This window comes from Panthera pardus, unplaced genomic scaffold (genome assembly GCF_024362965.1).
Source record: "Panthera pardus isolate Hobbes unplaced genomic scaffold, ASM2436296v1 HiC_scaffold_16, whole genome shotgun sequence".
NCBI classification, from domain to species: Eukaryota; Metazoa; Chordata; class Mammalia; order Carnivora; family Felidae; genus Panthera; species Panthera pardus.
The window spans coordinates 96,165,782-96,189,676 of record NW_026526721.1 but is presented as its reverse complement, the minus strand read 5'-3'; the positions used below and the strand labels follow the sequence as shown (position 1 = coordinate 96,189,676).

Sequence of the window (23,895 nt, the reverse complement as noted above, 5' to 3'; positions counted from 1 at the left end):
AAAAAGTACCAAAAATATGTTAGAGGAAGAGAGTAAAAAACATAACATTTTATATAGTCATATCATATATATGATGGTTTATGTTCTAGTCTTTATTTAGCCTCCTGACATTGTAGAATCTAGATTTTGATGAATGAAAGAAAAATATTTGTGAATTATTTACACTTTTTTTTCTAGTTAGTGCTTACCCTGAGAGGATTTAACTAGTTCATTTAAATGGACATTTGAGGAACATCTGGGTGGCTCAGTTGGTTAAGCATCTGACTTCAGCTCAGGTCATGATCTCACAGTCCGTGAGTTCTAGTCTCACATCAGGCTCTGTGCTGACAGCTTGGAGCCTGGAGTCTGCTTCAGATTCTGTGTCCCCCTCTCCCTCTGCCCCTCCCCTGCTCACACACACACACTCTCTCTCTCTCTCTCTCAAAAATAAATAAATATTAACAAAAAGTTTTTTTTTTTTTAAATAAATGGACATTTGACACTTTCTGGGGATTGAATATCAAAGGCCCAGTGCTAGTTTCTTTTATTTCTGTGTTCTAATACAAAGCAATTATTATTCCATAAAATTTCTAAAACAGGCTATTCATTTTGCATTTTGGCCATCAACCATGTTTTGCAAAAGCTGCAAGAAAACACAATCACCAGTAAATACTTCAGCCAGCCATCAGTAACTTTTAGAGTTTCTCCCAGTGGGTCAGCACTGGTTGCCCACCACCCCATCTTGAAACGGTGTGCAAACACTTGTGAGCCCACAGCAATCTCTACCCTCTTCTTCTGCCCATTTCACATGCCCTTCTCTGGAAATCCTTCCTTAGTGGACCTCAGTAATACTGTGACCTGTTTTTTTTTTAATAACAGAGAACTTTTGGGGTCTTACATTATATTTTTAGTTGAATGTTCATGGGTCTTATCTACTTTATGAAAGGTATGCCCATTGAAGACAGAGAGTAAATTGTGAATATTCTAATAAGAGAGCCAGAGAAGGCACCATAGAAAACTGAACCTGGGTCATGAGGAAAGGTTAGACTTGGACAAGCAAAACAGAAGGAAAGGGGAAAAGGCATGGGTAAATGGGAACAATGCAGGTGTGGTTGGTATGGTCTAGAACATGACATACCTCCTAGAACATACCAGGAGAAGGAGACCCATCTAGAAACAAAGATAGCATCATTTCTATTTTTGTTCCTCTAGGGTAACAGGACACACCCCATTTTTAGTAATAACTTGAATATTTTATAAGGTAATATCACATGTTTAGGCAAAAACATTTAAATCATAATCCATCTGGTCAAAAAGTCAAAGAGCAGATGGTGGTGGTAGTGATGGTGGTTACCATCTTGAATGTGACCACCTTTAGGAAGAACATACACATTCTAGTTCTTCAGGACCCTTATTGCTTAGATTCAAGGCTTCATTTATTAATGCCACTTACCTGACCCTCAGAACCTTCATTTTGCAACCCTCTATTAGTTTTCTAAATCTATCATGATAAATTACCACAAACTAAGTGCTCCAAACAACAGAAATTTATTGCCTCACAGTTCTGGAGCTAGAAGTCTGGCATCAGGGTGTTGGCAGGCCATGATCTCTTTGAAAGTGCTAGGGAAGGATCAGTTCCAGACCTATCTAAGCTTCCCATAGTTCCTTGGCTAGTGACCATTTTAACTCCAGTCTTCACATGGCATTCTCCCTGTGTGAGTGTCTCTGTGCACACATTTTACCTACCTATAAGGACACCAGTCATATCAGATTAGAGACCCATCCCACTCCATTATGACCTCATCTTAACTAACTGCATTGGCAACAACATAATTTCCAAGTAAGTACACATTCTGAAGTACTCAGTGTAAGGACTTCAACATAAGAATTATGAAGGGCACATTTCAATGCATAACGAACCCTGAGTAGATGTTGGATTGCCAAAGATGTTACTCCACTTTTCCTTTTTCCCTAAGCACATTTTCAGTTATAGCTTCTTAATATGTCCAGTTGTCATATTTAAGCATTCCATCATGCCTGAGCTGTTCCCTGAACCACTGTTCTCCATGCTGAACCAGGAAGAGTAAGGCATGGAAGCCAGTCCAGGGAAGTGAGTGCTCTGGAATTCACAAGAGTCCTATCAAGGAGGACAAAAGCTCTGAGAAAGAGGCCTGCAATTTAGTTGGTCTAAGCCACAGGAAGGATGAGAGAGGGATCACGTAATTTATCATCCAAATGGGACAATATTAACAGTGAAAAGGAGTCCTGTTAATAAATCTGTTCTGCTTCTAGGGGTACCTCTGTTCCTGGCAACTAGGACAAGGATTACCCCGCATGGTGGCACTATAACCACTACTTTAAATTACCTCTTCTAATAATAGCAGATATTAGCAGATACTAATAATTTCCATCTAGCAGAAAGTCAAGTGGCTTATTTTGTTTTCTCCAAGCAGCTTTTGAGAACAAAGCCTCTGTAGGCATACAATGCAGTTACCTGGAGCTTGGAGGTTACTTGAAGGATCTTGATTAGTCCCTTGGACATTTGTAATGGAGAAGGAAAAAACATGTCAGAGGTTTTGGAAAGGGAATTGAATTACTGTAAATAACTCCTCAAAGACAGAACTAAGGCTATGTTTTCCTAAATGCAAAGGTGGGACTTCAAATTAGAATTCCTGTGCTGACTACCGTCCCTAAAACTCAACGGCATGGGGAAAATAATGAAGGAAAGGCAAACACCATTTGCCAAAAGAATGTGGCCAAGAAAATGCGGCTGTCACGATGAAAGTTTTGTGTAATCTACGTGATGTAAAATTACTTCCGATTACCATATATTGAAAGGGAATGGAAACAATGGTGAGCCTTTACATCAGTGCTTGTCCATCATCCCCTTGCTGCGACCCGATGAATATAGGGCCTGGCAGATTTTAACAGTCCTTGGAGAATATTAACTATAGGCACCAATGGAGCACACTGAGAAGCAATTTCTCTCCCAGAAGCACCAAAGCCTTTTAAGTAGTTCAGGCTTCACTGTTCACATCCAGTTGCCAAAAAGCAAATGAATTGCCTGATTTGAAAGACATTTGTTTTTCTGTTTCTTTTTTTTGGCAGTCAGGATGATCCCCTTGTTTTCCCCATAATCGGGCCCCGCAGAACTACATGCCTGTACACTGACAATGTAAAAGAAACAAAGCATGGTTTTCAGGTGACCGGTTTGCTTCAGTCTGCTTGCAGATTGTCCCAAGGGGGTCTATGGAGCTGGCTGCTCTTCAGAATGTCAGTATGTGGAGGAGAACACCCTGGAATGCAGTGCCAAAAATGGCAGTTGCACCTGCAAATCTGGTTACCAAGGCAACAGATGCCAGAAAGGTACAATCTGATGATACATTTTCTTTCTTCTCTAATAACAAGGCTCCGCCTTTGTTCGGCACCATATGATCATTAATTAGTTAATCCGCCAGTGTTCTCAGGAGATGGGTAAGCTTTATTAATCCCCTATTTGCAGGTGAGGAAACTGAGACACGTGGCAATGAAGTTATTTTACTTTGTCTTCTCAGCCTCTGCTCTTAGCTGTCTCCTTGCTAGCCTGAGCAGAAGAAAGATCGCATTGCAGAGAATCTTATCTTAAGATTAAAGCTGACCCATCGCTTCTTTGAGCTGAAGTAATCAACCAAGGGTACTAGCTTCCAGAGTTAAAGAATTGTTTCCTTTATACCTGAAGATAGATCACTCAAATAAACACAAGTCAAAGATTCTGACCATAGAGAAGTTTTCGAAAATTTAAATAGGGGTATCAGTATCATCTTTTTTTCAAATGTCTAAATATTACATAAATATTTTTAAGAAATCCATAAATATAAAAGTTTACATACAACATAATTCCAATTATAAGTAACATATGTAGATGTGTGAATGTACATGCGCATATACGATTTGGGAAAACGTATTCCGAGATCAAGATGTTAGTAACAGCTTCTCTGGTTTGTGGACTCATGGAAAGCTTCTCCCCAGGTATCTACCTGGCTCTCTCACTATTTCACAAAGTTTCATGTTATTTTTTCATTGAATCTTGTCAGTCCTGCCTTACTTAAAATTAACAACTTGCAAAACTCCTTGAACTTTTAAATTTTTTTCCAAAGTATGTATCATCTTCTAACATACTATTTTTTTATTGTATACTAGTATATATATAGTATTTATAACATACTAGTCTTTTTATTATTATAACATACTCCAATTATTATTATGTCTAATATTGATTCCCCGTCCTTTCTGCTAGAAGTTAGTCCCCACAGGGGGAAGGCTGTGGGGTGCTGTTTGCTTTGTTCACCAAAGTATTCCCAAACTCCTAGAATAATCCTAACATTTTGGAGTTGCTCAATAAGTATTTTCTTAAATGAATACATAAATGTTCATGGTTCAGTTTTTATTCTTTATAATTTTTTCTTATATTATTATGATGCATTCTGAATTAAGCACTTGTTACTGTTTATTCAGAGGAAATTCTTACAGCATTTTTTTCTTTCATACATAGAAAGACTGAATATATAACAAATATAATTATACAATTATCAGAACTAAATGGTCAAGTGAACTTTTTGCTTTTGAAGTGATCCAAAGGGCAATCTTTTTTTTTTAATTTTTAAATGTTTATTTATTTTTGAGAAGGAGGAGAAGGGGCATAGAGAGGGGGTGAGGACAGAGGATTCAAAGCAGATTCTGTGCTAAGCAGAGAGCCCAGTGTGAGGCTCAAATTCAGGAACCGTGAGATCATGACCTGAGCTGAGACCAAGAGTGGAAGACTTAACCAACTGAGCCCATCCAGGTGCCCCCAAAGAGCGATCTTTTTAAAAATCAGGAGGAATAGTGGGGTGCCTGGGTACCTCAGCTGGTTAAGCCTCCAACTCTTGGTTTTGCTTAGGTCATGATCTCACGGTTTGTGAGTTCAAGCCCCACGTCGGGCTGTGCGCTGACAACACTGAGCTTGCTTGGGATTCTCTTTCTCTCCCTCTCTCTCTGCCCCTCCCCCCACTCACACACACACACTCTCTCTCAAAATAAATAAATAGACTTAAAAAAAGATCAGGAGGAGTGACTAGGTTGAAAGGAAGCCATCATACTATTGGATTCACTTACAGAGGTAAGCCTTGAAATTGAAGGTTGTCTTTTGCCTTCAAGTATTACACATTTCTCCTTGCATTGTCAACTTAAGATGGTCTGCAGGGATTTTCTGGAGCTGACTGAACGGGAATGAAGGCTTCCAGGTTGTCCTATGGCTATGAAGCTGGAGTATGTGAGCAGCAGTGTCCATCTAGATTTTGTGGAGAAAGGACTGTTTCTGTAGCTGCATTGTGACTTTCTAGGCTAAGGAGAAAAGAACTTAGGGAAACACAAGCCTGACATAACACAAATGTGTTTAACATCATCTAAGAGTAGGCCCCATGCCAATCTCTAAACGTCCTCCTGCTTTAACTGATTTATAGACCTAGAATCACCCCCCTATTCAATAACTCGCTAAAGAAGTCATGCCCTGGAAGTCAACGCATGAGGAGACAATACCATATACAGACATCTGGGTAGATTTAATTTATTCTGATAACATTTCCTTAAAGCAGCTGCTGAATATACTTTATTGGAAAATGCTTCTGAGATTCCCACTGTGAAGGAAAATGAGTTGAAAGTATATGTAAATTAGCAAAATAGAGAGGTCACCATAATCTCTGGAAAACATATTATTTTTCAATCAGATAACTTTGTCCAATTCTGATATTTTTGTCTAACCACAAAATGAAATTATGAATCAGACTGGAGCGGGTGAATGGGATCGCCATGATTGGCAGTTGAAATCAAGGCAAGAAGAGCTCTCGAAGAGTTGTGCATGATGAAAATCAGGCCTGTTGTGTTTCTTTTTCTTTTTTAAAAAAGTGAAGTAGCCCAAGTGCTCCTAGAGCCAGACATAGCTTTAAAAATCTTAACTCTAGACCTGTATCTAGATTGCCGATGAATAGTTAATTAAAGACTGCAGATTGTTTCAATGGCACTAATGAACAGTGCTCTCTACAATCAGCACCAGGCTTTATTTAGCCCATCAGCAATGACTTCTAAGAGTGGAAGAGCTGGTTTCTATGTGAATCTGTGAAATAGCGAAAAAGAGGGCGGGTGGAAGGGGAAATGACAGTGTCTTTGCCTTATTTTGATTAGTTTGTAGCCTGTGGTATTTTGGATCCCAACTGCAGGCAGATCTCTAAATGTGGAGCACTCTGGTCCAGAGAGCCCACTGAGTCCATCAAAGGAGGCCTCGACAGCCCAAAGAAGGACAGATGTTTGTTACCATAGTTCCATGCTGGACGGGTTTTGAACTTTGAGCTCTGATGGGTGTCTAAAAGCAAGTCAGTTGACTTGACAGGTGCTCGTATTGTAGCACAGGTTAGGCATGGTGGCTGAATTTCAGTCTCAAAAGGCCAGAAGATCTGGGTTCAAATCCTATTTTGCTACTTATTAGCTGTGTGACTCAAAGTAAGTCACTTTACCTCCTGGAGTTTCAGTTTCTTATGTAAAAAGGAGATAAAATTGCTTACATCACATGTGGATATTTATGGAAATGTGAGCTAATTTATGTAAAGTGCTTGGCACTGAGTAATGATCGATACATAATAGCCAGGAATGGTATGCACATCCCAGAAAATGTCACAATTCTGTTATTCAGAGATTCTTCCCAGGATGAGAAGATACTTCACAGCCCAACTTGGATGGATGCCACTTTCCACAATTGTCATGTTTAGGAAAGTTCCCAGATTTTCCCTGTGTTAAAAGAATGCTTCCCACGAGGCTTCTAATTCCAGTAGTCCATGGTAGGACAAACGCTGGACCCTCTCACTGAGCCTTCACCGGGCCCTGTGGCATCAGCCATCCTTTTCCGGTTCAAAGGGCGCTCAACAAAGCAGCAACATGTTCCTCTTTGCCCACTTTATGCATTGCACACTTTTATAAAATACACAAATTGTAAAGCTCTGGGGTGATTTTTCTGGCTTACAAAAGAAGCAAAGACTGGGACAGGATTCAGGCAACCATTTGGGGACAGTTTCCCAAGCACGGCAACTCCTAAAGCTTCCTTTACAAATTACATCTCATTTTCAGGTTTTGTTCTGTGCAACTGCCCCCAAAGATGTATATCAAAATTGCTTCCATTGTTACTGTCTGAAAAACCACATTTTCAGCAAAAAAAGGCACCTCTGTATCTGTGTTTCCAAAGTGACAAGTTTTGGCATCATGTTGATTTCTTCAGGGAATGTCTTTGGAAGTGCTATAAATCCTTGGAGGCTACTTGAATGTTCCTTTCTTTGCAGCTCAGTGATACATAGATACATTCACACACACAACACATACAGACGCATACACACGCATGAACACTTTTCTAACTCACTTAGGCAACAGAAGAAATCGGGGAGCATGTTGAGATTCCTTATAAGACTTTACTCCTTCCTTTTTCTTTATTTTTATTCTACAAGCCTACTCTGCTGGCCTCTGGGGACCAGAGTGCCAGTTCTCCTGTGGACCCTGTGAGAATGGAAGTCAGTGCAACAACAACAAAAAAACCCTGAAAACTGTGACTGTCCTGGTTACACAGGAAAAGCGTGTACCACATGTGAGTCAGTGACCTAGACAGGATAACCAACAAAGTCAGGAAAGTTCTTAGCTTTATAAATGCTCTTTTTTCCTAACTGCTCTATGAGATATTATGTTAGGGTGTATTTCAAGTATCTATTGTGGTGTAACGAACCATCCCAGTACTTTGTGGCTTAAAACAATGATTTATTATTTCTTTTGATCCTGTGGGTTGATAAGATGATTCTCCCCCTTTCAGCTAGTAGACTGGCTGGGAACTAGGCCTGACTGGGCTTCTCAACCCGGGAACCCCATCTTTCCTATATATGGCATTTTCATAAAGTTAGCTTAGACTTTCTCAAAGCACAGCAATCTCGAGAAAACAATCCAAGTAGCAGCATCCTAAAAGTGTTAAAAAGAAGCCATAACATGTCAAAAAAGCCCAGCTTCAGAATCCACACGTTATTACTTCTGCCAAATTCTGTGGGTTATGCAAGTGATAAGGCCAGCCAGATCCAGGAAGAGGAGAAGAATTCTACCTTCCGATGAGTGAAGTAGCAAAATCTCACTGCAAAAGACCTGCAAGGTGGGAGATGTGGTTGCAGCCATCCTTGGAACCAACCTACCATAGTACACTATTCAAAGTTAGACTGCAAGGCGTTTTGAGAATCCACTAGCCTGGATCTATCATCCTCATCAGATTATAGACTCATAAAAAGTGCTTAGTTGCACTGAACCCACTTCAACGAGCTAGTAGAACGACTATCCTGTTATCTTCCTTTCTGTGTGTGGTTCTTACATAACCTCTGTCACCCTGCCTGTGTTACCTTCTCCACTCCACTACATTGAAACAGAGTTTGAGAACTTGAGGGAAGCTGCGGGCTGGATGATAGCACCGATATTTTTTACATTATTACTTCAAATGCATCTGATAAGGTAGCAAGAGTCTGTTGCTTGTGATTATCTGTGATTTTATAAGGTGTGAACAATGATCTGAGTTAATTTTCAGTGCTGAGGACTTTCTGTAAACCAACAAGCAAATAAAACCAGAAACGTAAATATTAACATAAAATGTAACATGAGGATTGAATTCAGCATTTAGCTACTCATCTGATCATTCGGGGGACATGCAATACTGCCCCTAAGGATAACTCTCAAGCAAAAGTGATAGGCTAAGGTCTTTGCCTGACGATTTTTCTGGCTGTAAGCGTTTAGTTTTTATTTTAGGACCGTCGTTCTGGCAACGTTGACAAGTGTTTCAAGCAGTATAAAACTTTGCTGGAACAGCAGCTGGCCATCCCTAACTTACTTTTTTGCTTAAAAAAAAAAAAAGCTTAAAGGTAAGAATTTACATATTCAGAAGGTAGTTACTAGCTATTTCCACAGTGAAGTGACATTTTCTCTTGTCTAACTCAACTTTAATGGAATAATTATTAAGCAGTTAGTGATAGAGTTTACACTGTTCCAATTGTCAGATGATATAAATAGCCTATTTGAAAACAAGTGAAGAGAAAGATAAACAGTTCATTCTTGAAAATATTAATTTTAATAGCTATATTACAACTCTTCCATTCTAGGATATCAAGCTCCCTGAGAATAGATCATGATAGTTCAGAGAAATTTTTGGTGATTAGTAATAGCATTGTAATTCTATTGGCAACCTGATAAATGAGATAATGTATTGAATTGAATAGGCAAAAATATTCACCAACTCCTAGTCCAGTTCAATTTTAGTGTTATATGGTATTATCTGATTTTACACAGGCAGACACAAACACAAATTATATAATCATCATAATAAGATATTTTGGAAAATGAGTAGAACCAAAAGATAGGACTCATTAAAAATGCTTCATGCTTACTCCACAAAGAAATGTGTGTGGCATTTAAAAAAGGGGCTTGTGTTTGAAAAAATGCATACAACATTTTTCTAAATATCCTGTTATGGTGCTTACAGAATTTTAAAACCTAGTTACTTTGCATAATGAACTGTAAAAATACTTATAAGCTATACAAGGTAATATGTTTTCAAGGCGAGAGAGACCAAAAGCTATTTCTAAAGATATTGGCTTTGTATAAATTCCAATTTTTGGTAGTTATAAATACAAATACTTGGGGGGAAATAATTCTTTTTTTTAAAGGGTTTATTTCACTGTGTTAGAAAACTCTCTGCATTACAGTAAATTGTGTGGGTTTTTTTTGTACATCCTAAACAGTGTTTGGGGGGGGCGGTGACAGCTATGGTTTGATATATCCTGTCACAACCTTGAAAATCTGTGAAGGTTAGCCTTATGTATCAGGCCTTTTACCAAATAATCTGAGAAGGAGTCCCAGTTTCTTCTTTATCCCAGCATTATTTATAATACTAAAAGTATACAATGGAAACAACCTAAAAAGCCACCAAAAGGAGAATGATTAAACAAATTCCATAATGCATGAGTGGCCTATTCTGAGGCCATTAAGATTCATATTTTAGAAGAATGTGTAATGTTGAGAGAGTTGACGTTAAAGTGACATTAAATGATGTGCACAGAGAGTGACCCAAATTTATAAGGACATATACTTATATATGTCTATGGACAAATACGGTAGAAAGGAAAACAGTTGTTACCAGTGGCCATCTCTAGACGGTGAGACTGTGAGTGACTATTTTCCTCCTTTCTACATTTTGTCTTACCCATATTTACTACTTCACCTGTTTCCCCTTTTACTATCACAGGGAAAACATATCATCTTCAGACCAATCATTGACTAAGTACCTAAGTAAGATGGTTGCCTGTTCTTCAAGTGTTGTCTTGTGGTGGCCTTCACTGTATCCATAACAGTGGAGATGTTTTTCCTTCAGTTTAATTAAACTTGTTGGTTTTTTTTTTTTTTAATGTTTATTTCTGAGAGAGAGAAAGAGAGAGAACAAGTGGGGGAGGGGCAGAGAGAGAGGAGAGAGAGAGAATCCAAGTAGGCACTGCACTGTCAGTGCAGAGCCCGATGCGGGGCTTGAACTCATGAACCGTGAGATCATGACCTGAGCTGAAGTCGGCTGCTTAACCGCCTGAGCTAACCAGGCGCCCCTTGCTGCTCTTTTGATTTAAGACTGTTTTCTCCTATTTCACATGACATGCATATTGAGCCTAGCTTGACAGCACCACTAAAACTCTCTTTTAAGAAAAAGAAAAGAAGAAAGTAATGTTTCTTTATAACTCTTCGTTTCCCTGTCTTCAGAAATCCCGTTTTCTATCCCTCAGTTGTTTTGTTACAACTTCTCTGAATTCTGCCATGTTACACAATTGGCTCCTTCACTACTAAAGGAGAGAGAATTAGAGAGAATGGGGGAGAAGACACTAGAAAGAGGATACTAACTCCAAATACAACTTATGCTTTAAACATCATATCATCAAACATCATGTCATGATTAATCATCATGAAATGATGATAATTAAACATCATTAAACATCATGAAAACCATATTGAATACAGGTGGGAACCTTCTGGAGAGGTAATCTGGTAAATGTTTTACAACTGGTCCTCTGAAATGTAAAGATCTTGGCTGATAGTACTGGCTATTCTCTACCGTGTTAAGTCTCTCACCATGGTGATTGGTCAAGCAACCAATGGGATGTCAACTGGCTTGCAAAATTCCAGAAAATTTAACAGTTGGTTTCCCCAAGCTGGTAGTAACAACTCCAGCATACCACTAGCTGACAAATAGTTTTATTCTGAACACACTGAGTAATTTCTTAACCTTTGCTTACTTTCTTGATACTAAGAAATGACTACTTCTCAGATGTCCATTTTACTTTGCCGTTTCTAAACAGATCACTAGTTTGGCCTTTTTGGTCAAATTAAATTAACCAACAAATAGTTCCAACCAACAAAAAATTTACTAGTTTCCCAAGTCTAATTTATTTTTAGAGCAAAAATTATTTGCTTTTGCTGATTGAAGATTTAAAAAAAAAACTGTTGCATTGTTTTATGCAGACACAGCCTCCTTATTTTTTTTTCTCTAGAATTTATGTAGTTGGAGTATTAACTCAGATCTAGAGGAACTATTTTGTTCCCATACAGAACCTCTAAGCTATTTTCCAACTTCCAGTAACACACCTACCATAAATCAGGCCTGGTGTTTCCTTTATGACGCACTATTGTGAACAAGAAGACAGTTATCTAAGCCAAAAAAAAAAAAAAAAAACCCGAAAAAAAAAAAAAACAAAAACAAAACAAAAAAACCCACATAAAACAAAACAAAACAAAAAAACTATTCCAACAATTAAAAGTATTAACCATCCCCAGACATGAAGAGGTGAGATGCAATAATATACTTCTAATGTCTCTGAAAGCGATCTTAAATCTGATTTTTAAGTTGCTGTAAAATAAATTGTATTTAAATAATGCATCCCCCCATCCTTTCCAGCAGTGAGATGCATATCCCTTACCAATCTTGTTCTCAGCAGGCAGTCCAGCCTGATGAAGTATCAGCAAAATGTCAGCTCCCACAGAGAAGTGCAACAAAGAGTCTACACTGAAGCAGTGACAGGCCTTTCAAAAAGCTATTGTGCAAATTCAGTTTTAAGATGGGGACGTGGCTGAGGACTGATGCGTATGTCATTACCAATGCGTTCATCTCCCCATTGTCTGTGGGAGGGGAAGAGAGTTGAGGTGCAGTGATATAAAGGCATTAAGTTGAGGAGTGGCATATCTGGTCTTCAGTAGATTTAGCTTCCTCTGTTTTCAAAGAGTTAATATTCAAACTGGCTGTCACTTTTTAGTACATATCCATTGAAGGGCCCCCAAGAGCTGTTTTTCCCCCTATTCTTATCATCTTCTACAGTATCTCAGATCTTTAAAGTTAATCTTGTTATTACATTATAACCCTCCATGACCTGCTGATGCCTTCTGTGATGAAACGGAAATCCCTTAAAGAGCTTCGGGCACTAAATGACCATCATCAACCTGTCCCTAGCTCTTAGCATATTGACAATTATCACACACATTCTCCATACTTTACTCATTCCCCCAACCATCATGTGCTTTTAAGCATTAAAAAAAATTTTTTTAACATTTATTCATTTTCGAGAGAGACAGAGAGAACAAGGGGAGAGAGAAAGGGAGACACAGAATCCAAAGCAGACTCCAGGCTCTGAGCTGTCAGTTCAGCAACATGGGCTTGAACCCAGGAGCCGTGAGATCATGACCGGAGCTAAAGTTGGACACTTAACCGACTGGGCCACCCATGTACCCTAAGCATCATGTCCTTTTAAAATGCAGTGTCATTTTATCATTGCTCTTCCCACTAATGAATTTTTCTCTCCCTCCATTTTTATTGCCTGTTGTAATTTTTCAGAGATTTTTTTCATTTTCTGGTATGTGTAAATAAAAACAAACAAAAATACTAAATCCCTTCCAGAATATCACCCATCATATTGTATTAGAATTTTTCTCTTGCCCATTATTAAAACTATCATTCATTCAATTTTTGTATTCCCTAACTCTTGATATATAAGTAATACTCATCAAAGATTTGCTAGCACGTGCACTCTCTATCTCAAAAATAAACAGTAAAAAAAAAAAAGTTTTCTAAAAAAAAAAAAGATGTATGTGATCTTTTAAATATAGCCAAGCCACTTTAAGAAAGTAAATAAATGGCTCTGGCTCTTAGTGTCTGAATATAGAAAGAAGAGGTTCAGCTAAACAATAGTATATAATTATATGTGTGTAATAATATGTAAGTCAATGTGAAGTAATTAACAACACTATGTGGTAAATACAGGCATATGCAATATAGTGCAAATGTGTTACTCAGAGCTCATGCTGAGTGCCTACTCTATGTTCATTGTGCTGTGTTTTTCATCGATTCACTCATTTAATCCTCTGAACAACTAACTGAGATTGGTACTATTGCTATACCCTTTTTATGAAGGAGAAAGCTGAATCTAGAAAAATTGAGTCACCTGTCTGAGGTCATGTAATTAGTAATTGAGGACTAGAGTATCAGTCAAGTCCATACCAACAGTACATATCTATAAAATGAGACAATAGTTATTTATATTAAATATTGTATCCAATATTTAATTTCCAAGCCAGCTACATTTCTAAGAGGTCAAGAAGTTTGATTAGGGTTGTTCTCTTTTTGGCCCCACATCTGTAGGTTGCAAAAAGAGTGCCTGCCATAGCCAAAAGCATTGTTGAAATGTCAAATGCCGTACCAGCCTGTGCTCAATTCAGTGATGGAGGGAGAATGCTTTTATTTGTTTGTATGCAGCTTGTCCGACCTATTTCTACAGCCTAAGCCTCCTGCTGCACCACATCAGTAATGATAGTTCTCAGCAGGACCTTGATACTAGCCAGTGTACCTGCCTGTCCAACTGGACTGAGCCTCATGACCAGTGCTGTAAATCAGAAGCTGCCTATAGTAAGTCCTGTTCATCATCTAGCATAAATAATGACCTGAGGAATTTCCTTTGCATTCTGCAGATGCTGAGTGGCCTCAGTTCTTTTTGCTTTTATAGGACTGTCCAATCTAACTGTTTAAAATTCTTCTTGTGTGTTGGTAAATATAGCTGGCTAGCTGCCTACAGTAATCTATGATTGCATTTGCTGCTTGCTTCCCAAGCCCTGAATTGAATATCTGGCAGAGTACAAAATAAATTCTTATTTCTACGGAGTCATCCAGACGTTCTACCTTCCAACACATACTGCTTTCATATATACGTGGACTCTTTGTGCATTGTTAATTGAGCTCAAGGTTCACTGTGTTTTGAAATTTTTATCTACTTACCATCAAATATCGTTTTGACTTATTTGACATGTATTCATTCTAGTACTGTAGTTGTTTAATATATAAATATAAGGACCAACTGACATGTGGAACAATTTCTTTTCTAATTTTTTTTTGATACCAATGTGTCCAGACATCATTGTTTCCTTTTCAAACAAAAATCCTACAAAAGTCCATATAACAGACTTTCCTGAGAATTTTACAAGTGCTCTGAAAGTGAGAAAGATCTCAGGTTATAATACTCATTAAGCTGTAATTGTGTTATTGTTTATTGTGCATTCTGTGTACCTACCCCATTTGCTGAGTGTTTTATAGGATACAAAAAAAAAAAAAAAAAAAGCTAAGATGTCTTCCTGTCCTCATGGAATTCATTTAAAATGTAGAAGATGAGAAAGGTGTATAAAGCACTAATTTTAATTCTATTTTAAGTGAGGATGAGATAATAGATGTGAGAGAAGTAGGTGTAATTAATTCCATTGGGGAAATCCTTGAGGTTTCATTAAAGAGGTAAGATATTGGCCAAATCTTAAAGGATGAGCAAAAATCTGGCGCAAAGTTTATGCCAGGCAGAGTGACGTGCAGAACAGCCACCTAATGGTGTGGAATGATGGACTTGCGTGCCATGTGTTATCGTTGGAGCATGACTAGATTTAGGTTTGGATGTGACGGGAGATAAAGGTAAAAGGAATAGAGTTGGGTTAGATGTTGAAAAGCACCAGATGACATATTAGAGGATTCAGTCCCTCTTGCGGAAGTAATGAGGAGAGTTCTAAAGGTTTTAGAGGAGTAAATGAACTTGATCTTAGCCATGAGGTGCAGAACATCATTGCAGCCCTGCTCTGCTCAGCCTCTCTGTTGTTTCATTTTTCCTTGCTCTTGGATGAGGTTCCATAACCCAATTAAAAGTATAGTTCTCTTATCAAAACTTTAATTCCTAATCCAATTTAAACTTGTTCCCTTGCTAGCCCAGGCCTAACTCAAGCTCAGAAGTGGGCAGGAGAGAAGGGGTGGAGCCCTTCACTCCCTCCTTACCTTGCTCTTGTTCTCTACCTTCTTCTTGGAGTATTATTCTTCAAGATGCCCTCTATGGCACCAGCAGCTGCCCCGTGGTAAAGGTGCTCCTACAATTTGCCATTGGTGGCAATGTCACTCTCCAGTCTCTTATCTTCAAATGTGGGTCTGATACCAGCTCAAGAATCTCCCACTTTCCAGAAGGCACATATCAAGGTCTCAAAGTGTTTTCTCTGAAACCTCTACACTGGGCTTCAGGTGAAGGGAAAGCATCCCCATGGAGAGGGGACAAGGAAGGCAACAGTCCCTTGACAACTCCAAAGATGCTGTCCAGTGCAGTAATGAATTACGGCAAGCCAGGGCCAGACTGCCTGACCATCTATGCTTCTCCACTTAGGCTCTCTGTTACATTAGGTAAGTACTTACCTTAGTATCCTCATCTGCAGAATGGGACTAATAGGAAACTTATAAGATTCTTCAGAGTATTGAATAGGCTAATACACATTACATCTTTGGAAGGGCATTTAGCACATAGTTAAACTCGGTGAATAGGCTAACAAAACCTCTTCCTTTAAAGAAAAAAACTACCCATCTTTAAAAAGTAATCCACAGCACGTATTTTATACCCTCAATGTAACTGAAAAGCTAAGAATCATAAAACTACATTAACACTCCATTAGTTAAACCTGAGTAAATTGCCCAGATTCTGCAAATCTGGGACAATAAAAAAAAATCCCATGTTGTATCTTGTTATCTAGTCAGATTTTTTTTAATTATCACTATAACCCTATGGGGTAGGTACTTTTATTACCCCCACGTCCAGATGGAGAAAGTGAGGTACAGATAGGTAAAGTAATTTGTCCAAAGCCACATAGTAATGAGGGAGGTAGGATTAGAACCTAAGTGGTTTGACGCCAATGACTGATCTTAACCACTATGTGATGCTAGCTTTCAACATATATAAAATAATATAAAGTAATAAAAATTTAAAAATATATATTGTATATCACAAGTTTCAGTAAACAGATGTGGAAAATGAAAGATGACCGAGTTTGACAATGATTTGGTATGTACAGTTTGAGACGTGCTGAGCAGGACATGCATGAATAATCATTTGTTGGAAAATCAGATCCTAAGAACTCAAAGGAAGGATCAGAACTAGGAGTGTAGATGTGAGAACCATCAACATAGAGACAGGTTGGATGAAAGGACTAAGAGGAAGACAGTAAAGACAAAAGCTATGGAGACCTTGAGCAGAAATCAATAAATACCCTACATTTAGGGGGAAATACAGAATGGGAAACCAGTGAATGATATCAAGATTTACTTAGAGCAGATGTTACAAACTGGCAGCCTTAGAGCTAAATTTGACTTGCAGATGTATTTTGAATGGAAGGCAAATTCCTTTTAAAATAAGTGATTCAGTATTTTTAAAAAATTGGATGATTTGGGAACACTAGGACCATATTCCTGTGTGGGAACAAATAGCTACATTTAGTTAGCTCTCTGGGTGGGGCAGGCACTTTCCAGTTGGTCTTGGTCCCTACCACTCCCTGGTGTTCACCTGCTGAGACTCCATCCTCTTACTCCTGTTTCCTGCCTGGGCCTCAGGGACCTGTGTTTGTTACTCCTGCTTTAGAAAGGTAGAAAAAGGTGATAAAGAAATAGAAGGACTTAGAGATATAATTCCAGAAAAGGAGGACTTCCAACAAGAAAAGATTGTTGCTGTCTCATGTGCTGCTTAAAAAGAAAAAAAAAAGCAAAGAAAAATGAAGAAAGGAAGAAAGAAAGAAAGAAAGAAAGAAAGAAAGAAAGAAAGAAAGAAAGAAAGATGTAGGATTTGTGACTTGAGATTTGGTAATTAAAACATGTACTCAGGTGCATGAGCGCACACACATGCACACACATTGAGGGGAAAGAAGATGACCCTGCAGATCAGGATTAAAGAATGAATGGAAGTGAGAAAATGAACACAGTGCCTTTAGACTGCCTTACAGAAAACTTGAGAGTGAAGGCAACAAAATTGTTAACCATTTTTGGTTAATGTTTTTTGTTCTTTTTTTTTGCCCTATCAACAGAATGCTTAAAATCTTTTTGCCTCTCCAAGATACATTATCCCTGTTGATGAATCTTATTCAGTCTCAATCCCTCTTACCCTAGAAGGTCAGATCCAGTATAATAATGATAAAGAAGGATGCAGAATCCATGAGAGTTATTAATGTTGAAATGAAATCAAAAACATACCTGGAAAGTTGCTTTCACATGAAATTTGCAAACAGTATATTTAAATGTTCTGATAGATACTTTGAGAAGTAACTTTTTGAAATCATTGAATTTTTCTATTGCCAAGTTTTAATTTATCTTTTCCTTCCTTCTCTCACACACATATGCATACATATGCCATATTTATATCATGTATTCTAAGTCACAATTCTTTTTATATTTTAACATCTCTAAAATTAGGGAGGGTCTTACAACTGATAACACAACAATACTTAGCTGCATTTGTAACTATCTAATATAGTTTATTTTCTCGGGCCACACTCAAGGAGTGTCTGTGACTATATTAGGAATAATTTCTATCTCTTGGGCCCAAAAGGAGATAGAATATGAAAGGAAAATCAGATGAAATACATGTATTAATCAATTTTCAAACAGTTTAAAGTGGCTCAATTTTAAATGCCTGATTGATCATAATAGTTATTTCCAAGAATACATAATTGCCTGCTGGCCTCAGAGACAATGGTGATGCTCAGTCTGAGATATCTGTATGTGCTTTTTTCTATAATAAAAATGACAGGTCCAAGAAACTGGAGGAATAAATCCTTCTGCTATTTTAAGATACAGTCGATCTTACTGTGTTCTTGTGCCATCATTAATCAATTGTCTGAATATAGAGAAGAAAGAGAAGGGAGCCTGCACACCACTTAATGTGCCTCACTTTAGCACAACAGCTAAGAGCTCAGACTTCCTGGATGTCTACCTTAGTGAGCATCTCCGCATAATTAATGTGTTCCGGAAGTTGAATCTGAAACTTTTCAAATCTTAAGGAAGCGGTTCTGTAGTATCATTGAAATTCCCTATGTATTCTCACAAGGATGATGTGTGTTAACTATTAGCAGGGAATTATGTTTCATTATATTATAGAATCTGAAGTATTCCCATTGTAGATTTCACTGTATGTTGCTAAATTCTGATTTAAATTTGAGAGAATGCAAAATGATAGTGCCAACCCGTCAATATCTGGTAGCCTTAGAAGTTCGCATTTCCAGAGAGAATGTCTATAATTTAAACTATGTGATCAAGCAGTGTGATTTACATCTCTAATAATCATATCATGATAAAAACAGCTTAATGTTTTATGCTTTACAAGGCATTTTTCACATCTATTATCTTACTCAAACTTGGAAAATTCTCCACAAGGAAACTATAATACCCACTTCAATATCACAGTATTGTTGAAATGGTAAAGAAGCCAACTCAAATTATATTTAGTCTCTTAAACTTTTACTGCCATCAATCTTGAACTATGTGTTCTTTATGATAGTTAATGCACAGTCTCAATATTATACTCTCTTGGATTTCACATACTTTTTTTCTATTGTGTTTTAGATTTTTAGAATGAAAAGTAAGACAATTCTGGATGGAAACATATGAAAAGACTATGCATCAGATGATGAATAGTTTAAGAGTGCCATGCAAACATTTGTAAAAGCCACCCTTTGTCAAGTGGTACGTTCCCACACACTTAGTATTCATGTATGTTATCCACCTGACAAGATAGTAAAATATCCCACTCATCTGTTCAAGGCTAATTTTTCAAATTTTAATAATTTTATTAATCCCTAGCAAGGCCTTATAAAACTTTGCAAAGAATGTTAATAACTCATTAAAGATTAATTACATGTCAGCTTTGAGGTCAAAGTGTTTGAGTGGTTTTTAGTTATCTGAATTAAAATGTATCTGCTATGAAAAGAACGCATAGTGTAAGACCCACTGCTGTCTTCACCAACCTTAAATTCTTATTTATGAAAACACATACACATAAATGTTAATGAGATGCCAATATGTATGCTGGTAAAAAAAAGTTAGTACAGACAGATGTCCTCAAAGAAGGCAGGTTACCTCCTGAATCTTGGGTAACATAGTTTACCACCCAGAGGACCAATCAGAGGCATGTCAGTCATGATGAAGTCTTTACTGTCCAAAATTGGTATGTTGCTTTCCTGGGGTGTAACCATGAAATTTAGCTCAGCAAGAGCTTGGAAATAAGAAGATAAATTTAAAAAATATATATTTTCTAAATGGAGAATAGAAGAATTTGGAGAACTGTGAGGTCATAGAAAAGAGAGAAAGGAAATAGAAGAAAGGTCTAGAGGAGTCTGGTTCTTACATGATTCTGATTTCAATGTGTTCATAGAGCAGCAAAATATGAATGATAAATGTGGAAGGAAACAAAAAAACAGCATTAAAATGGTTTAATTCAAAGCTGTTTATTTAAATCATTAGTGTGTTTCTAATGGGGTTTCTGGCAAATTATACATCACTTTCCTTATCTTTCAAGTTGGAATAACAATAATATCTATGTTGATAGATTGTTGTGAGCTTACCATATTTAAACAGGTACACAGGTTTTCACATGATAGATCCTCAATAATTAGTAACTCTTATTACGACAATTAATTTTTTAAATATTCAGACATCACTTTCCAAGAACGTTAAGTTTTAAAAAAAGATAATCTGGTGACCTGCGCTTTATTATTTAGGATGAATGTGCAAATTCCTGTAGTTAATTTCACTACCAATTTGGGGAAAATTATAGTTTCTGTGTCTTTCAAAAGATATATTTCTCTCATTCTAAGTGTTATAACTCAATCCCCGAAGGGTTACCGGTTTCCTTTCTTTGTAAAAAATGCTTGAGGGAAATTATATTTCTTCTTGGAATTCTGTAACTTAAATGAAGGAGTCTGCCAGTCAGCATCGCCAGTTTTCCCTGGGTCCTGGCATACGGAACATGAATTGGTTTCCAAGACAAAGCATTCAATAATCTGTATGCAAAGTAGTATTTTTACATAGCTCTGAATGTCATATCCAAATGTAAAGCTGCCTGTTGCCTCAAGTGTGAAATTCACTCTGATTTAAATTTTGTGTTTCTTTGCTACTAGTGATGCTGGTATTTGCGGACAGGGCCATAGAAACACATGTGACTGTGGTTAAAAGTAGTAATAACTGTGACTTCTCCCACTATTGCCTCTGTCTCCACAAGGAGAGCTTCAGTTTCAAGCTACCCCTGGGCCAAAACAGTAAATCTGTAGGGCTCAAGGGAACAGAATTTTTTTTTTGCCTTGATATTTTACAGTATCTTCCAAGTTGTAGACTATGTTATGATCGTCAATATGTTGTGATCACCAGTGTTTTTAGAAAGGCGTGTTTAAAAGTATATGGTTTCTTTCATCATTTGAATTCAAACAATGGAATAGATTGAATACTTGGTTATTTTCAGATTTCTTTGCCCAGGAAGAGTCTGCTCAGCAATTAGATTTTGGTTTTTAGGTAGAAAGAATATTAGGATGTTTGTCTTTGCTCACTTACAAAAGAGCATCCTGGGACCAAAGTCCCAGTTGGTACCTGTTCATGATAACTTAAAGATAGTAGCCATTTTTTGGAATGCATTTCATCTTGAGCTTTTAAGGTTGATTTTGGTTCAGAGTGCCAATTGAGGATGAAAAGGTTACTAGGGAGTTTGCCTATTCATAATGTACCTCACTTTCCATCTGGATCCCATCGCCCCCTGCCTGGATCACTTTTAATCCTCCCAAGGCTTTCCTGTAACGAAGCTGTTCCTTTGAACCACCTTTCTAATGTGGAGGGGCGATGACAAGAAACTACTGTTGCTGTGCCTAGACTCAGATTTCCCATCTAGGGAATGCACCATACCAAAAATCTGGGTTTTTCAAGTATTAATTGTAGTAGTTGTATGAAGTACTGAGAAATGCATCTCACATGAGATAGCAAAATTGATAATAATGGCTGTCATCTATGTCCAAAAAGGAATGTAAAAACTACCTTTTATTTAGAGAAGTAACTTGTTCACCATAATATCAGCCAGGATTGTGTAGCTATTGGTGTGTAGGCACATTGCCTTACAACTTAAGGTCATAAAACAATAACTATTATCTGTCATGAGTCCATGAGTAGACTGGGCAGTTGTCCTAGTCTGGGCCAGACTTAGCTGGACTCTCTCATGTATCTGTGGTCAATTGTCAGGTCAGCTATGGCTGACTGGTCCAAGGTGGCCTCTTAGGACTTGCCTCAGAGCGGGCACACCATCACTTCTGCTACAGTCTACTGGCCGAAGCAAGTCATAAGGCCAGACAAGATGCAAGGGGTGGAGAAATGAACTCTACTACTTGAAGAGAGGAACTGAGTGTCACATTGCAAAGGGCAGGGGTACAGAGCTGGAAAGAGCACTGGGGACAGCTTTACAATTAATCGCAATTGCTTTCTCAGATCATGAGGAACAATATTAATAGCCCCTCATATACTGACCTAAACCAACTCTTTGACATGGTGCACTCCATAGGCCAAAAAAAGAGAGGTCAGGGTTTGAATTCTCTCTAGCCCTTACCGAAGTTAGCATTTGAGAAAAATAACTAGATTGTTCCATGTTGTTATCTTGCACCAGTTAATACATCTCTACATCGGTTATATAGACCTAATTTCTCTATTTAATGGAGTCTTGATTTTTAAAATAGCCTGTTCTGAAAGTGTTTCTTCATGTTTTTCTTTTTCTTTTTCATCTGCGTGTGTGCGTGTGTAAATATGGATATGCATGTGCATAATGCGTATATATGTAGGTATGTATATGTACACACATATTTCCTATTCTGCTCCTGCCATCATGCTAGCATCCTTGTTATTCTTTACTCTGAGGCACTTGATTACTGTTTATTCTAAAGGTTACTGAACAGAGGAGGAGATGTTACCTGCCTCACTGCAGTCAAATAGTTACTCTATAGAGGGTGAAGATGTTAGATGTTAATAAGCATGCTTCTATATCCCTTCATGTGGTAGTTCTAATAGAAAAATTCGTAGGCTCAGCAATAGGGGCCTCAAAGTCTGGCCCCTAATTTTGCACCTGAGGTAGCGGCATTTATAACCCTCCATTGGTTGTCGTGGTGTCATCCCCATTAAGGATTTAGTGAGCACCAACAGGCCTAGCGAATGTGCAGAACATGGAGGTAACCACATCCCCTGCCCAGCACGCTGTTGCATGATTACAGAGTTGCTGGCATACACAAGGACCTGGGACCTCCCCATTTTCACTGACTTCATAAATCCAGACACAGACCTCACTTTGGGGCTCATATTATTAAGAGGAGACTACAGAGGAAAAATAAACCCCATTTGGTAAAGTAAATGGTATGCCTGCTTCTGTAGCTACCCATGGTTTATTACTGCTGTATGTTATTTCCAGCAGTACTTATAACAGTGATCATAAGGGACCTTTAAAGACTTGCTGATGCCTCTTGGGCAGTTTCAGAATAATACAGTTTATAAATAATTCTGCCTACACATCTTATGTCTTCAGGATTCCTTTCGCCTTGCTTTGTTTGTTATGAGCATATTTGCATGAAAACCGGTTATTTGGATTTCTGTCCTTTGAGAGCTATGGCTTATTCTTCCTCCCAAGTCAGAGTCACATGCTTTCCATGCCAGAGTCATTTCCACAGCCAAGTGAAGACTTTCAGACTATAGTGAGGACATAACATAGAGACATACAAACTTCTAAGAAAGCAGTACGATTTTACTGAAATTGGTGGGGTTTTAACTTGTTTTTGTTCATTGAAGATTCAGAGTTGGCTATTTGGAGTAACAAGTGTGTGTGTGTGTGTGTGTGTGTGCGTGCGTGTGCGCGCACAGCGTTTTGTTTAGGGGGGGTGTTCATGTTAGAGTGACATTTATTGTACAACGGGTGCATATCTTTTATAGATATCACCCTTCTCATGTAACAGAAGTTATATATTAGAATCAATAAAATATATGTGATTCTTTTTATTTCACATCATTTTGATTGTCCAAAGGCATTTAAAATATGAGCTCCTATATTCAGGCTTTAATTTTTGTCTACCCCCATTTTGAGGAATTTTCTTTAAGGTATCAAATACCATGTGTATTTGCAGTTAAACTGTGGTTTATATTTGGAATTCAGAAATCCAAGTATGTACCAAGGTTTGCAAAAAATACCTGTACAATTTTATCTCAGTATTTTGCAAAAGTGTTTCATGAGAATATCTGTTAAAGATACAAATTCATGGCCCTTTGTCAGTCCTGCTGAATCAGACTCTGGGAATAGAGGCAGAGTGCATTTCCATTTTAAGTCAATCCCCTGGGTTTTTTTTAATGCATGTTAAAGTTTGAGAAACACTGCTAAGCTTATCTTAAAATTAAATTTGATTATTAGAAAGCTATATACTGGGACCGCATTAATTTAATTCCCTAGAGAATCATCTTCATGGTACTGTGATTCA

At 37.8% G+C, this 23,895-nt stretch overlaps 1 pseudogene; it reads left to right on the top strand.

Moving 5' to 3' along the window:
* The window catches only part of LOC109262102 (EGF-like and EMI domain-containing protein 1), a 196,698-nt pseudogene that overhangs the window by 86,877 nt on the left and 85,926 nt on the right, over positions 1-23,895 (top strand).